The sequence below is a fragment of the Tamandua tetradactyla genome, chromosome 8, assembly GCF_023851605.1.
Source record: "Tamandua tetradactyla isolate mTamTet1 chromosome 8, mTamTet1.pri, whole genome shotgun sequence".
Taxonomy (NCBI): Eukaryota; Metazoa; Chordata; class Mammalia; order Pilosa; family Myrmecophagidae; genus Tamandua; species Tamandua tetradactyla.
In genome coordinates, this window is record NC_135334.1 from 54,331,789 (window position 1) to 54,347,419 (window position 15,631).

Here is a 15,631-nt window from a genome sequence, read left to right on the forward strand (position 1 = left end):
TTCATCCAAAAGGGATTATACCAAACAATATATTAATTAAATCAAATCTCTTAATAAACTCTGAACCCTAAGGGAGTGACAAGAGAGAAGGACATGAGTAACGGAGGTAACCAGGCATCACTGTCTTCTCTATCTGTGACCCTAAAGGGTAATGTGCTCCAAATGCAGGGCAAGTCACATCTAGGGCATCTAAAGAACAGTATTAAGGAAATGTTAGCTTTTCCCCAAATGTCCCCTTATTGCTGAAATTTAGACAAAAATAAATAATTTGCCCATTTCTAATACTTCTGGGAACTTGTGACCCAAATCCCAACTCTGGGAAAAATTCAAGGGGGTAAGAAATTGTGAGAGCAAAGAATGGAGGGGATCAAAATAATCTTTTATAAATATCTTTTTCCTCACCTCCAGCTTGTGCTTTTCCATGAGAAACCCAGGGTTGTAGTGTGGGGATCACTCCTGAAGGAAAGTCTCACCTTCACCAGCTGTGCGGGACTGAGCCAGGCAGAGGTTTCCAAGTCTCTGGAGGGAGGCAGAGAAAAGGCTGCCCCATCTGCCGCCTCCTTTAGGCACCCTTGCCACTAGGGTGGCCTGTCCCAGGACCTCCCTTTCTACACCAAGGATATTGAAGACGATTTTGCCCAGTGTTTATTCAAGATGATTTTAGGATGTGCAAACAAGACACTAAAAAACTACTACCTAATTGAATGTAGCAGGGGGAAGATAACTTGTACTCTTTAAAAGGGTGACTTCTATAGTGTTGAATTTTATCTCTAAAGGTGCTACAGTTAAAAGAAATACTGATATTACATGACATACTTCATAAGAAACCATTGTGCTAAAGGAAAATTTAATAAACAAATGTATACATTCAATATGGTTATCAGACTTATAATCATACATTAATTATGCTTCCCTTTGTTGCAGTGTACTTAAGTACATTCAGATATATCTTAATGCCTCATGTGAGAAGGTCACAGGATTCTAGATTTTCAGATGTGGGAATTCGCCAAACACATTGTTATGAAAACTGACTTTTCATGGGGAACCAAAGACAGAGAAAAGCTTCAGAGTGGAAGAGGAGGGAGAAAGGAAACTATAGATGAGGGAACATTCGTCAGCATCATGGAAGCTCAGGGTTCCTTTGTCATAATCCAAAAACACCCCAACCAGGCCCAGAGGCTGTTTCACATACTGAGTCAACTGTGGGGAATGAGGGGAGAGACAATCATGAGTGTCCATCTTCAAAGAAAATAGAAGGAATGCTTCCTTATAATCAGTAAAAAATGGTATCCCTTGTCTGGACATTTTTAAAGACTCCAAGAACTCAAACCAAGGAAGCCCCATATCTACTCCCAGTAATGCCTGAAGAGACAAAGCCTTGCTTTCCCCTGCTGTAAAGATTTTTGCTCTGTGGAGCTCCCGGGATAAGCCCTGATGGGCATCTCCAAACATCATCCTGCAGAAAGGCTCATCTCATCACTGGCCATTACATGATCCAGAGCTGTATCTGCTGAACAAACAGGTAGAGAAAAAACAGTTGAAGAAATAATTTTTCAATGACCTGAAAAGGGATAGACTCTCCCCAGTGCGTATTTCATTTGCATCCTCCTTCAAGGGAATACATAATAAAGCGCACAAAGATTTTTCAGATTGGCTCATCTATATAGAATAAGTATTATTGCTATCTCTAAGCAGCAATTCGATATAATCACACAGAAATGAAATATTGGGACATGTCCAGTGTGAATCAGCAATTGAATGGTAACCTCAATATTTTATTTTACAAAGCACACCAAAAATTTTAATGGTTTTTTTTTGTTGTTGTTGTTCGCATAAAACTCTTCTTAAATTGTTTTTCCTTAAGATTCTCAATAAATAAATATCACTCTGCTGTGATGTACAATTTATTTTGATATAAACTGTGCCTGTACTTTTTAAAATGACAAAAAAATTGTGAAATCCATGTATGCACAATTGAACATTTATTAAACACTGAAGCAATGGCTGCCTTACGTTTTCTGTTCAGCTGTGGGATTCTGTCTACTCCTGGTGGTTCTGGCTCTGTGCCAGCTAGCCCTGCTTCCAGCATGAGACTCACATGGCAGGGCTGTCTTCATGGTTTTCCTCCTCTCAGTTGTTTGGGGACTGAAATGATGCCCTTGAAAATGTGCTGCTGAGGGCGGGCGATGGTGGCACAGCAGCAGAGTTCTCACCTGTCATGTCAGAGGCCCAGGTTTGATTCCCGGTGGCTGCCCAGGTGAAAAAAAAAAAATGTGCTGCTGAGGCAATTGGCTGTCTTGGTTCTAAGATGGCAGCTTAGTGAGGCGTGGAATTTAGGTCATCCTTAGTTCATCCTCCAAAGTAGGTATAGCCAGGAACAGTGCAGAACAACTACTGGGGGCCACATCAGTGACTGGCCACACAGTGTATACCAGTCTGAACAAGCTGGACCAGCTGCAATACCACACAGAAATCTCATTAGATAGAACTGCAAGGCTTCTCAGGCTCCAACTACTGCAGGCAAGAGTGGAATTAAGCTTGTTTGAAACACAAAGTGGCTGGTCAGGTGGAAGGAGTAAATTCCCTGGAGGCTGTGCCTTCCCCAGGAGAAGGGTGGGGCCTAGTCAGATGGAATCCCTCCCTCAAGGAATTCAGACCCCAGGGATTGGAAAACTGATGGAAATAAAGCCAGACTACAAACTCTGCTCTGTTTCAACCACACACACAGCAGGGAGAATCTGCTGAAGTTAAAGGCACCACATCATTTTATGCTGATGGGTAAATGCATACAGATAAGCACCACATATTGGGCAGTATAGGAAAAACACAGAGTCTAGAGGCTTCATTAGAATGTCTATCAACCTGCTGGGTATCACCCTCAGGGAAAACTGATACAGGTGACTCCTCCTGAGAGGAGGCCAGATCAGTCTGGGAAAATATGACCGGGGTCTACAATATCTAAGTAGATCCTTTAAAAAAAAAAAAAGAGGTTCCAGAAAGCAGGATAAGAAATAGAAAAAACAAGAACCGAAAAACTCTGATCCGTTAAACAAAACCTGTGCTAGAGGTTTGGAATAAACTGACCCGAATGTCAAAGAACTGATAGAGAAGAAAGCCATTCAGCAAGAAAATTCAAGGTAAAAAAGTGAAGACAATCTCCAGAATAAACTAATTAAGGAAACCAAATGCCTAGACGGCAACAAAAAGCAATGAGTCATACTAGGAAAATCAAAGATATGGCCCAGTCAAAGGAACAAACCAACAATTCAAATGAGATACAGGAGTTGAAACACCTAATTCAGGATGTTCAAACAGACATTAAAAATCTCACCAAAAATCACACCAAAGAGTTGAGGGAGAAAATAAAGAAGACAATGGGTGAACAAAAAGAAGAAATCAAAAGTCTGAAAAGACAAATCACAGAACTTATGGGAATGAAAGGCACAATATAAGAGATGAAAAAAAAACAATGGAAACCTACAAGGATAAATTTGAAGAGGCAGAAGAAAAGATTATGGAACTGGAGGACTGGACATCTGAAATCTGACATGCAAAAAATATATAGGGAAAAGAATGGAAAAATATGAGCAGGGTCTCAGAAAATTGAATGACAACATGAAGCACATGGCTATATGTTTTGAGGGTCCCAGAAGGAGAACAGAAGGGAAAAGAAGGAGAAAGACTAATGGAGGAAATTATCACTGGAAATTTCCCATATGCTATAAAAGACATAAAATTACATATCCAAGAAGTGCAGCATACCCCAAACAGAATAGATCCAAATAGACAAACTCCAAGACACTTACTAATCAGACTGTCAGATGTCAAAGAGAAAGAGAAAATTTTGAAAGCAGCAAGAGAAAAGCAATCCATTACATATAAGAGAAGCTCAATTAGACTATGGTGGGTTTCTCAGCAGAAACCATGGAGGTGAGGAGGCAGTGGTATGATACGTTTAAGATTCTAAAAGAGAAAAACTGTCAACCAATAATTCTATATCCAGCAAAACTGTTCTTCAAAAATGAGGGGAAAATTAAAACATTTTCAGACAAAAAATCACAGAGAATTCATGAAAAACAGGCCAGCTCTGCAAGAAATACTAAAGGAAGCAGTAGAGGCAGACAGGAAAAGACAGGAGAGCGAGGTGTGGAGAAAAGTGCAGAAATGAAGACTATCAGTAAAGGTAAAAAGAGAAAAAAAAATTAGACATGACATATAAAATCCAAAAGACAAAACGGTAGAATGTACTGCCTTTACAGTAATGGCACTAAATGTTAATGGATTAAACTCTCCAATCAAAATACATAGACTGGCAGAATGAATTTTAAAACAGGACCCATCTATATGTTGTTCACAGTAAGAGACTCATTTTAGACCCAGGAACAAACATAGGTTGAAAGTGAAAGATTGGGAAAAGACACATCATAGAAAAAACAATCAGAAAAGAGCAAGGGTAGGATATACTACTAATACTATACTACTAATTAGGAGGATTATACTAATATCCAGCAAATTATACTTCAAATGTAAAACAATTAAAAGAGACAAAGAAGGTCACTATGTATTCATAAAAAGAACAATTAAACCAGAAGATATAACAGTCATAAATATCTGTGTACTGAGTCAAAGTCCTTCAAAATACATGAAGCAAACATTAAAAAGAGAAAGAGATACCTCTACCATAAGAGTCGGAGACTTCAATTCCCTGCTCTCATTAATGACTAGAACATCTAGACAGGATCAATAAAGAAACAGATAATATGAATAATACAAAAAAAATAAATAAACTTAACAGCCATTTATAGAACATTATAACAGCAGGATACACCTTTTTCTCAAGTGCTCATGGATCATTCTCAAGGATAGACCATATGCTGGGTCAAAAAGCAAGTTCAATAAATTTTAAAATATTGAAATCATACAAGACACTTTCTCAGATCACAAATGAATGAAGTCGGAAATAACAACAGGCAGAGAGACAGAAAATTCACAAATACATGAGTTTAAAAAACACACTCTTAAACAACCAGTGGGTCAAGGAAGAAATTACAAGAGAAATCAGTAAATATTTTGAGGCAAATGAAAATGAAAACACAACATATCAAAATTTATGGGATGCAGCAAAAACAGTGCTAAGAAAAATTTATTGCCATAAATGCCTGTATCAAAAAAAAGAAGAAAGGGCAAAAATTGAGGAATTGACTGTTTACTTGGAAGAACTAGAGAAAGAACAGCAAACTAACCCCAAAGCAAGCAAGAAATAACAAAGATCAGAGCAGAAACAAATGAAATCGAGAAAATGAAAACAATCAACAAAACCAGAGGTTGGTTCTTTACAAAATCAATAAAACTGATGGACCCTTAGCAAGGTTGACAAAAAGAAAAAGAGAGAGGATGCAAATAAATAAAAATCAGAAATGGAAGAAGTGACATAACTACTGACCTGCAGAAATAAAGGAGGTAATGAGAGGATACTATGAGCAATTTTATGCTAATGAACTAGACAACATAGATGAAATGGACAACTTTCTAGAAAGGCATGAACAATCAACATGGACTCAAAATAGATGACCTCAAAAACCAATAACAAGTAAAGAGATTGAGTCAGTTATCAAAAAACTCATAAAAAAAAGAAAAGCCTAGGACCAGATGTCTTCACATGTGAATTCTACCAAGCATTCAGAAAGAATTAGTACTAATCCTGCTCAAACTCTTCAAAAAAATTGGAGAGGAGGGAAGGAAGGCTACCTAACTTATTCTATGAAGCCAACATCACCATCATACCAGAGCCAGACAAAGATATTACAAGAAAAGAACATTATAGACCAATATCTCTGATGAATATAGATGCAAAAATCCTCAACCAAATTCTTGCAAATCAAATCTAACAGCACAATAAGAGAATTATACACCATGACTAAGTGGGATTTATTCCAGGTATATATTTATTCATATATTTTATATATATTTATATATATACATAATTAGTTACATAATTATATATGTAAATATATTAAATATATACAATTATATATTTATATATATATAATATATATGAATAACTATAAAAATATAATTATATATTTATTCCAGGATGGTTCAATATAAAAAAAATCAATTACTGTAACACGCCAAAAACAACAAATCAAAGCAGAAAAACCACATATCAAAAAAAGGCCAAATGGGCCACAGTGGCTCAGCAGGCAGAGTTCTCACCTGCCACGCCGGAGATGTGTGTTCAATACCTGGTGCCTGCCCATGTGAAAAAAAAAAGGCATTTGACAAAATTCAACATCTTTCTTGATGAAAACACTTCAAAGGTTAGGAATAGAAGGGAACTTCCTCAACATGATAAGGGGAATATAGGAAAAACCCACAGCTAACACCATCCTCAATGGGGAAAGCCTGAAAGCTTTCCCCATAAGATCAGGAACAAGACAAGGATGTCCACTGTCACCACTGCTATTCAATATTGTGTTGGAAGTTCTAGCCAGAGTAATTAGACAAGAAATACAAACACAAGGCATCAAAGGGCATACCATGTTCATGGAATAGAAAGCTAAATATAGCAAAGATGTCAATTCTATCTATATTGATTTATAGATTCAATGTAATACCAATAAAGATTCATCAAGTGCTTACAACAGTGCCTGGCATGCAGCAGGTATGACCGAGAGTGAACCATTGCTGCTACTTTCCAAATTGTAATTACCCCAAGCAAGTCTGTTTTTTCCCACCAGGCTGCCTTCTTCAAGGAAGGATGGAACTTTAGTCATCTCTGCATCCTTGGGGCCAAACAAAGTGTGTCAGGGCAGTGTTCAGTTGTGCTTGGTTAATGCATGCATGAATGAGATTTTAAAAAATTTACCGTCCTTGTAAATATCATCAAAATAAGGATCACGGAGTGTTTGGGTGCAGGGAACCAACCATGGGGCTGTGGTTCTGATGAAGCAAATTGTCACAGTATACCAAACCCCAACCAATAATATTCCTGAAATTAAAATCCCAAAAACCTGCTTTGCAGAAATAGAAAAACAATAACCAAATTTATTCGGAAAGGCAGGGTGTCCCAAATAGCTAAAGATATCCTGAAAAAGAAAAATGAAGTCGAGGTCTCACATTACCTGACTTTAAGGCATATTATGAAGCTACAGTGGTCAAAACAGTGTAGTACTGGAATAAAGATAGATATACTGACCAATGGAATCTAATAGAATGTTCATATATAGACCCTCTCATCTATGGACAATTGATCTTTGATAAGGCAGTCAAGCCAACTCACCTGGGACAGAACAGTCTCTTCAATATATGGTGCTTGGAGAACTGGATATCCATATGCAAAAGAACGAAAGAAGATCCATATCTCACACCTTATACAAAAATTAACTCAGAATGGATTAAAGACTTAAACATTACAGCTAAGACCATAAAACCTTTAGAAGAAAATATAGGGAAATAGCTTATCAAACTTGTAAAAAGAGGGAGGCAGTTTCCTAGATTTTACACCCAAAGCATGAGTATTGAAGAAAGAAATGAATAAATGGGAACTCCTGAAAATTAAACAATTTTATGCACCAAATTTTGTCAAGAAAGTAAAAAGGCAGCATATGCAATGAGAGATAATATTTGGAAACCACATATCAGACAAAGGTTTAGCATCCATAATATATGGTTCCTTCAACTAAACAACAAAAAGACAAACAACCCAATTAAATAATGGCAAAAGACTTGAGCAGACACTACTCAGCAGAGGAAATACAAATGTCTAGAAGGCACATGAAAAGATGCTCAACCTCATCAGCTATTAGGGAAATGCAAATCAAAACCACAGTGAGATATCATCTCACACCCACCAGAATGGCCATAATCAAGAAAACAGAAAGCGATAAGTGCTGAAGAGGATGTGGAGAAAGAGGCACACTTATCTATTGTTGATAGGAATGTAAAATGGTACAACCGCTGTGGAAAGCAGTTTGGTGCTTCCTCAGGTAGCTATGAATAGAATTGCCATATGATCTAGCAATCCCATTGTTAGGACATGAGTACAAGGACACAAATGGACATTTGCACACCTATGTTTATAGCAGCATTATTTACAATTGGCAAGAGATGGAGAAAAGCCCAATGTCCATCAACAGATGAGTGGCTAAACAAACTGTGGTATATACAAACAATTCTTACACAGCTGTAAGAATAACGTCATGAAGCATGTAACAACATGGATGGATCTTGAAGATAGTATGCTGAGTGAAATTAGCCAGAAACAAAAGGACAAATACTTTATTGTCTCACTGTTATGAACTAACAATGAATGAAGTTGGAGAATTTCAGTTAAGAACATAGGTTATCAGGAGATAGAAACAGGGTAGATACTGGGTAATTGGTGCTGAATGGATACAGAATATGCAACAGGACTGACTGTAAAAATTCAGAAATGGATAGCACAATACTACCTGATGGTAGCACAATAATGTAAGTACACTGAATGAAGCTGAATGTGAGAATGAGAGAGGGAGAAAGGCTAGGGACATGTATGAAACCAGAAGGGAAAACAGACAATAAAGACTGAGAGGAATGCCCAGAGTGAAAATGATAGCGATTAAATGTACAACTTAAAAGATGTTTTGCATAAGGAAGAACAAAGGAATATCAATATTGCAGGGTGTGGAAAACAGATGGTAGTTCATACTTTAAAACTTCAACTTCTTTGTGAGACTAAAGGGAGAATAGTTTCTTTGGTGTAAAATGTATATTTTGACTAGTGCATTTCCCAATTTAATGTGTATGGTCAATTTAATAAGTACATAGAACCTTGAATAGGGCATGAGATTTTGTTGGTTTGTCCAGGTTAGTGTGATGCCCCGATCAGTCCCAGAGTGATCTGAATTCAGGAGTATTTGCAAAGTTCCCTTGGGGGAATGGGGAGGAGGGAAAAATTCAAATTTTCCATTTGGAGAATTTCTGATATTCTCACAAGCAGTGGGGACAACCAATTCAATAGGCTCAGCCCTCAATCTTGGGGTTTGCCCCTATGAGAAACTTATCCCTGCAAAGTATAGGCTAAGCCTACTTAAAATTATGCCTAAGAGTTACCCCCAGAGAATCTCTTTTGTTGCTCAGATGTGGCTTCTCTCTCTCTAAGCCGACATGGCAAGCAAATGCACTGCCCTCCCCCCTCTACATGGGACATTAATCTCAGGGGTGTAGACTTTAAAAAAACATCTACTCATTTTATGCTATTTCCCAAACTAAACATGGTATGTCTTCATGAGCACATGACCTGGTTGTACTTTTGCTACTCTCCATGCTTTAGATGTAACTAACAATATGTGACTTGTTTTGCATATGCAGCAGCCTTTAAATCTCAGTGTTCAGTCTTGGTCTGCAATATGATTAAACTGTCAGGGAGGACACAAAGTTATCGAAAATCATGCACTCTCTTCAGGTCAGAAAGAAACAGCATGGAAACAGGAAAAGGCTTATCCCCAGGAGACCACTGCTGACAGGTACTGCGGCCTGACTTCCAGATGACTGAGCCTCACCTCTGAGGCCTTTTAGCCTGTTCAGGATCCCAAGGACGCTTTGTAAAGGGGTCTCAGGGGCACTAGCTGTGGCTCCTGCATCTGCACCAGCTCAGCCCTGGGGAGAACCACATCAGTTACTGGTCAAAGGTTCAACTGCACAGTGCTAGAAAGAATTCAGACTTTAGTAAAATATATTTCATCATAATTCTCCCATTTGGGGTAAATTGGCATAAATTATATCATATAAAAGTCTAAATCATTTTCTAAATCTAAACTGTATCAAACTCCATATTCCCCATTCTTCAAGGACATTATTCAATTTATAAAATTACTGAGGATTGTTTCCTACCTCTAGCCTCACATTACTGTAGCTAAGCAAAATTCCTCAGCATCTTAAAGAGAGCTGGTACTCCAGGCAATACATTTGAGGCTTCGGTCTCCAGGTGTCACCGTGATATTACCTGAGAATAGACTTCTGAACTAGTCAGCTTTGCTCTTCCCTATCAAGCAAAACAATCAGACTCTAGCCTCGCAGCCATTCCCAGAAGGTCTGGCTTCCCCCAGTGCAGTCGGCCCCCTCTGAGGCCCCGCCTATGACTGGGGGACCCTGTACTAGAGCAGGACCTGGAAATTGGTACACGTGGGTGCAACACCAGTTCTTTCCAATTCTTAAGGGAACGGCCCCTTTTCCTTGCCCCACTGAGACACCTTTGTATCAAATGCTCAGTAAGGTGAGTGGGGGAGAGAGAAAGAAGAGTGTAAACAAATCCCAAAAGGTCAAATTGATTGGTATATTTGAATCTTGCCTCATTTGAATTCATTTTAGTATACTGAATTCTCGGAAGGAAAGATCTGAGACAATAGAGCACAAGTTAGTGCTTGTTGGGAAACTAAATATAAATAAGCCACAGAAAAAGATGTTAGTAGCTGAAAACATACTCGCCTACTTCTTTAACATAAGACTTTTCCCAAAATCAGAGAACCTCAGTGAGAACTCACCATTCCAATAGTCTCCCATGTCCTGCAGGAAAGAAAAAAAAAACATAAAATGAGAGAATAATGTTATACACAAGGGATTAACTACCCTTTTGCTTTTCTTCTAGTAGTCTTACATTTTAACCCTAATATATCTTTCATTCTCCGTAAGGAACAATCAAATGTCTCACTAATGGAACAGAATCTAAACTATGAAGATTAAAATATTCTGAGGAAGAGCTGAGACAGAAGGGGCTCAGGAAAAGGCTGTGGTAATAGAAGATGATCTAGGTTCCCAGAGGCATCACCCAGTCTCATTCCCAAAGAGAGGTCTGCCCATTTAGACAACAAAACAAACAGGTAATCAAATAACAAAATAACTACAGAGTATATTGAAATTGATTAACAAATGCTCCCCATTATGCCTGAGCAAGGGGCAAAGTCTCAATGTCTGCTGCCAACTGCTCTATGTGACTCAACAGAGAAGATGATGGGTTAGGGGTGCTCACACTGGGGATTATTCCCAGAAGAGGGACACCTCCCACGGTCAGAGGTTTATAAGCTCTTGGAAGTTTCCCTGCATCCAGGACAGCAGATTGGTGCTCTAGTGTCTCAGGGACGGCAAAAGCTGTGGCCAATTCATGGTGACGGTCTATGAAATAGTTCATGCACATGGAGCAGGTAAGCTCACTCCGGAAGCCTTGTAGGGTGCATGCATCCATGTTCTGATAATTAAAAAAGAAAAAAAAAAAAAGGAAAAATTCACTCTTCTTTCCTGATAAGGATAAAAATGGCTCTGAACAATTCTGCTTAGACCCTGTCCCATCTACATGGTAATTTATGTCAAATAGAAACCCAGACATGATAAAATACAGAGAGGTAGTTTTGTTCTATGATGCAAATGAGGAAATCAAATGCCCAGAGAAGAATTTCACCATCTTTTTAATTTAATTACTATAAACATCAATGCCCTGGACTATACCTAAATGACCTGAATTAACTGTAAAGTTGGGAAATGGTTAAAGAACAGTATGTTTTCAGATTTATTTAGATCAGCTATTTGGTCCAGAAACACGTATGAGCACACAATCTGTCTACTTTTTACTTCTACTTACTCTGTCTCTGCAGTTGAGAGTAAATTTTGTTAAAGCCTCAAACACAAGTTATTTCTTATAACTTGCATGTCGTTTCAGGATAATTTCACCTTCTAAACATTTGCCACAACATTAGGCAGAATACATACTGCTAACAATGATAGAACAAATATCTTCTGTTTAGATCTTAGCATTAAAGGTTTATTACTTTAAATTAGACAATCTGGAGCAAAAAAAAGTTAAATTGTCACAAAAAAGGGAAGAGAAACTTCTCTCAGTGGAGGCAAAAGAGGCTCATTTAGTGATAAGAAAAATAGGAGATTTGAAAATAAGAAATAGGCTCTACCCTATTTGACATCATCAAAGTATGAAACTTATTATTCCATGGAAGTGTAACATAAGTCACAAAATGGAGCTTAACTTGATTGGACAGTGATTGGAAGAGTGCTGGAAAGAAACACAGAATTACCTGGGTATACACACTCCCTACATATGAAATAAATAAACCAAATTCTCATTTGAACTACCGGCTGGAGAAGCACAGAGATCTCCTTCCGGGGGCCCGCAGCGGGGACGCCCCCGGCTCTGTGAGAAGGGCAGGAGTCGTGTTCTGGCCTGACTTCTCTAGTACAGCTGTGGCCGCGCTGTCCTTAAGGGCCCCATTTCCCGGGAGACTTTAAAGGCATTTGGGGCAAAACGCTACGGGCCTATGGGGAGGAGGCAGTGGCAATGGAGGGATCTTACCCTGTCTGTGGGAAGGAAACTGAGGGCCGTTACAGTCTCCTGGGCTTCTCCTTTCTCCCTTTCCCAGCACAGCCGACGGCGAGGACGAGCGGCCGGGGTCCCTCTCTGAGAAGGAGCCGCTCTGTGCGCAGCTGCAGCGCTGGGCTTGAGCCAGGCCAGGCGACTGTGGTCTGCGGGAAGGTACTGCCCCACGCGCACCTCGGGGTGAGCATGTTTGACAAGCTGAACCGCGATGCCTTTCAAATAGTTCTTTATTTTTTGTTTCAAATGCTAGAACAGTCTCTCACGGAAGAAATTTTCAAATTTTGTTTGGACTCCATTTGACCAGAAAAGTGATACTGAATCCCGGAAACACTGCAATGAATGATTAAGAAAGAGTTCTGTTGCATGTGGAAGTAGCTTTCCTCGAGTCCTTGGTTCAATATTTCTTTCTCCTGGTAGTCCTAAGATGTATCATTTTGCAAAATTTGTTGCAATAAAATATATTAAATCCAACTCTTCAAAATGCATCTACACATTTTACAGAGGCATCTAATATGAAGCCATGTAGTTCACATAAATGCTTTGCCAGATGCCATATAGGACGTTAACAGATTTTTACAAATTTTGCAAAGAAAAGATTGTGTTATCCAAAAATATCTGGAAAATGCACAATTGTCAGTTATGCAAGTAGGAAATTTGAGATTAAAATGTGCAGGACTGAAAAACCAAATAAAAAAGATGGAACCCAATGATGACCAAAGTAATATACAAGAGAAACTTTGAAATGTTCAGTCATGTGGATTCAAGTGAATGAAACACCCATGTTCTTGGAAAAAGAGAGAATATTAGATCAGCCCTTAGTCTTGATAATCAATCTGCTTTAGATGGAACTAATATTACTATTAATATTCCAAGCCTCTTACCTGACAGAATTGAAAACCAGATGTGTCAGTTGCATTTAGGAAATGTTTATGAGGCTGGAAAATTGAACCTCTTAATAGTTATTCAGTTACTAAATGAAGTCTTGAAAATAATGAAATATGAGTGTTGCCAGACTGACCAAGCAAGACTAACATTAGAACTTCACTACCTTGAAAGGAGACCAAATTTCAAAGAGAAAGAAGATTAGACCTGAAGTAAATGAGGACTAAAATAAAAGATCTCATAATCATAAGGCTTTCTATTGTTGTAAAGCAAGGAGAACGGTATAAGTGGAAAGAATTTCTTGGTCTGTCTCCTTTCAATCTAATTAAATGTTGGACTCCAGCTCTGGGTCTTTTACCACCTGCCTCCCCTTTCATTTGATCCTGCCTCAGAAGAAGTCTATGCGAGGAGTATTGTTTTCAGTATCCTGCTTCACTTCCAGATACACCTAAGCAACATAACCAAGAAAATGATTACAGAAGAGAATGATAAACCAGGATCTATAGGTGATCTGGCCAACAAGCCCCGCTTCCTTCCGGTTGCAGTCAGCTCCACAATCAGATAGAAACAGTTTTACGCTACTTGAAAAGGACATGAAGAATGAGGACATGAAGAAAAATGAAACAATATCTAAGAAAATACCAGGATTTGAAGTGGAAGATTTTCCATTATCAGATATTCCAAAGAATACAGATAGTAGTGCATCTGGGGGGGGGGGGTCTTTGTCAGCCATAAGTGATCCATTTCCCACTTATGGTAGATCTGCTGGTAAAAAAAGGTTGCCAAGGCAGTTTTATCCAATTCATCTCGGCTCTCTGAAGGAAAAGAAGTAAAATTAGAGGAATTGATTGACTCTCTAGTTTCTAACCATTCTTAGCAAGAAACCAAATTTCCCAAACTCCAGAAAACTTGGTAAGTAAAAATAGGAGCTCATGGAGAAAAGCTATTGAAATAGAAGATGACAGAAGAGCAGAAATGATTACTGAACATAGAGAAGTTTTGCCAGAATCCTTACCTGTGTTGCATGATCAAACAGAATTTAGCGTGAGCAGTTTTCTCTTGACACTCACTGTATCAGATTCTAGGTATTCTCATTTGCCCAAAGAGAAAGTTGTTTGAGATGATCTCAAGTGTGTGCCTCAGATATATGTGGTGACCAGTCACATAGATGAATCACCATCCCAGAATCAGTGAGCTTTGTTAAATAAGAAAATAATTTGCAAGCACGATTTGGAATGTACAGATTTACAGACCAAAACAGAGACATTCTCCCCTGCTGTAGACAATAGGATCAACGTGGTAGGTGACAGTGAAGAGGAGCATGTGAAAATATCAGACTACTTGCAAGCTTCTTAGAAAGAAACTTTCTTGCATAAAACCATGTTATGGAACTCTTTTGATTTCTGTGATCTTTTTCTCCATTTCAGGACCAATGGCCCTCAATTTGTTACAATGTCCTAAGACACAACTGCTGCTGATGTCTGGGAATATATATTAGATATTTTGACCCACACAGCACAGTGCTCTGACACTGCTGACAGCCATTATTAAGGAAGAAGTTTACACGCACAAGCACCACGTTGGAATGTCCCCAAGATATGATGGTATCCCTAAGGGTTTAAAAACAAAATACAAAATAGCACACCTGCAAGTCTCATTAATGTCTTATGTGGATGATATTCTTGAAAGAAAATTAAATGCATAAAATTTTATTCTACCTACATTGCAGGATTTTTTTTGTTATTTTCTGTGTCCTTTATTTTCCAATTTGAAGAAAAATTTTTCTCTATTTTAATAAGGAATGATGCCAAAAATCCATAACTGTGCATCTTCCATGAAAATAACCTATTATCCAAACATTTTGACTTATTTTTTGATCCCCACAATCTGAATATCTTGGTCCTCTCAACTATAATATATAACTAAATATATATATATTATTAAGAAATAATCAATCTGTTTGAGCTAAACTTGCATGCCCAGGTGTAAGAAATTTACTGTGTTTTTGGATATTGGAACCAGCCCAATTCAGGGTTTCTCAACCTTTAGCATTCATCAGATTAGCCTGGAAGAATTGTTAAAGCACAGATTTCAGGCCTAAAGACTCAATTTTGATTGACTCTTGGGAGTGACCCAAGAATTTGCATATTTAACAAGGGCCAGATGCTGCAGCTGCTGCTGGAAATGGAACCATACTTTGAGAACTACTGGCCTCAGTAATTTTTCTAATTCCTTATTATCTGCAGCATTTCCTACACCATTGGTTCATGCAGTATTTTGTCTTTTTCTCAATGGTTTATAGTATTTCTAATTAATGACTATTGCCCATTGTTCACCAGAAATTGTTGAATCCAAATGTGTTTCAGAAGTAAAATTCTTTCTTTGTTT

The 15,631-nt window shown here is 38.3% G+C and overlaps 1 pseudogene; it reads left to right on the plus strand.

The window, feature by feature from the left end:
- The first annotated feature begins 13,057 nt into the window (after positions 1–13,057).
- On the plus strand, positions 13,058–14,704 carry LOC143645100 (HAUS augmin-like complex subunit 6 pseudogene; annotated as a pseudogene).
- Positions 14,705–15,631: the final 927 nt, after the last annotated feature.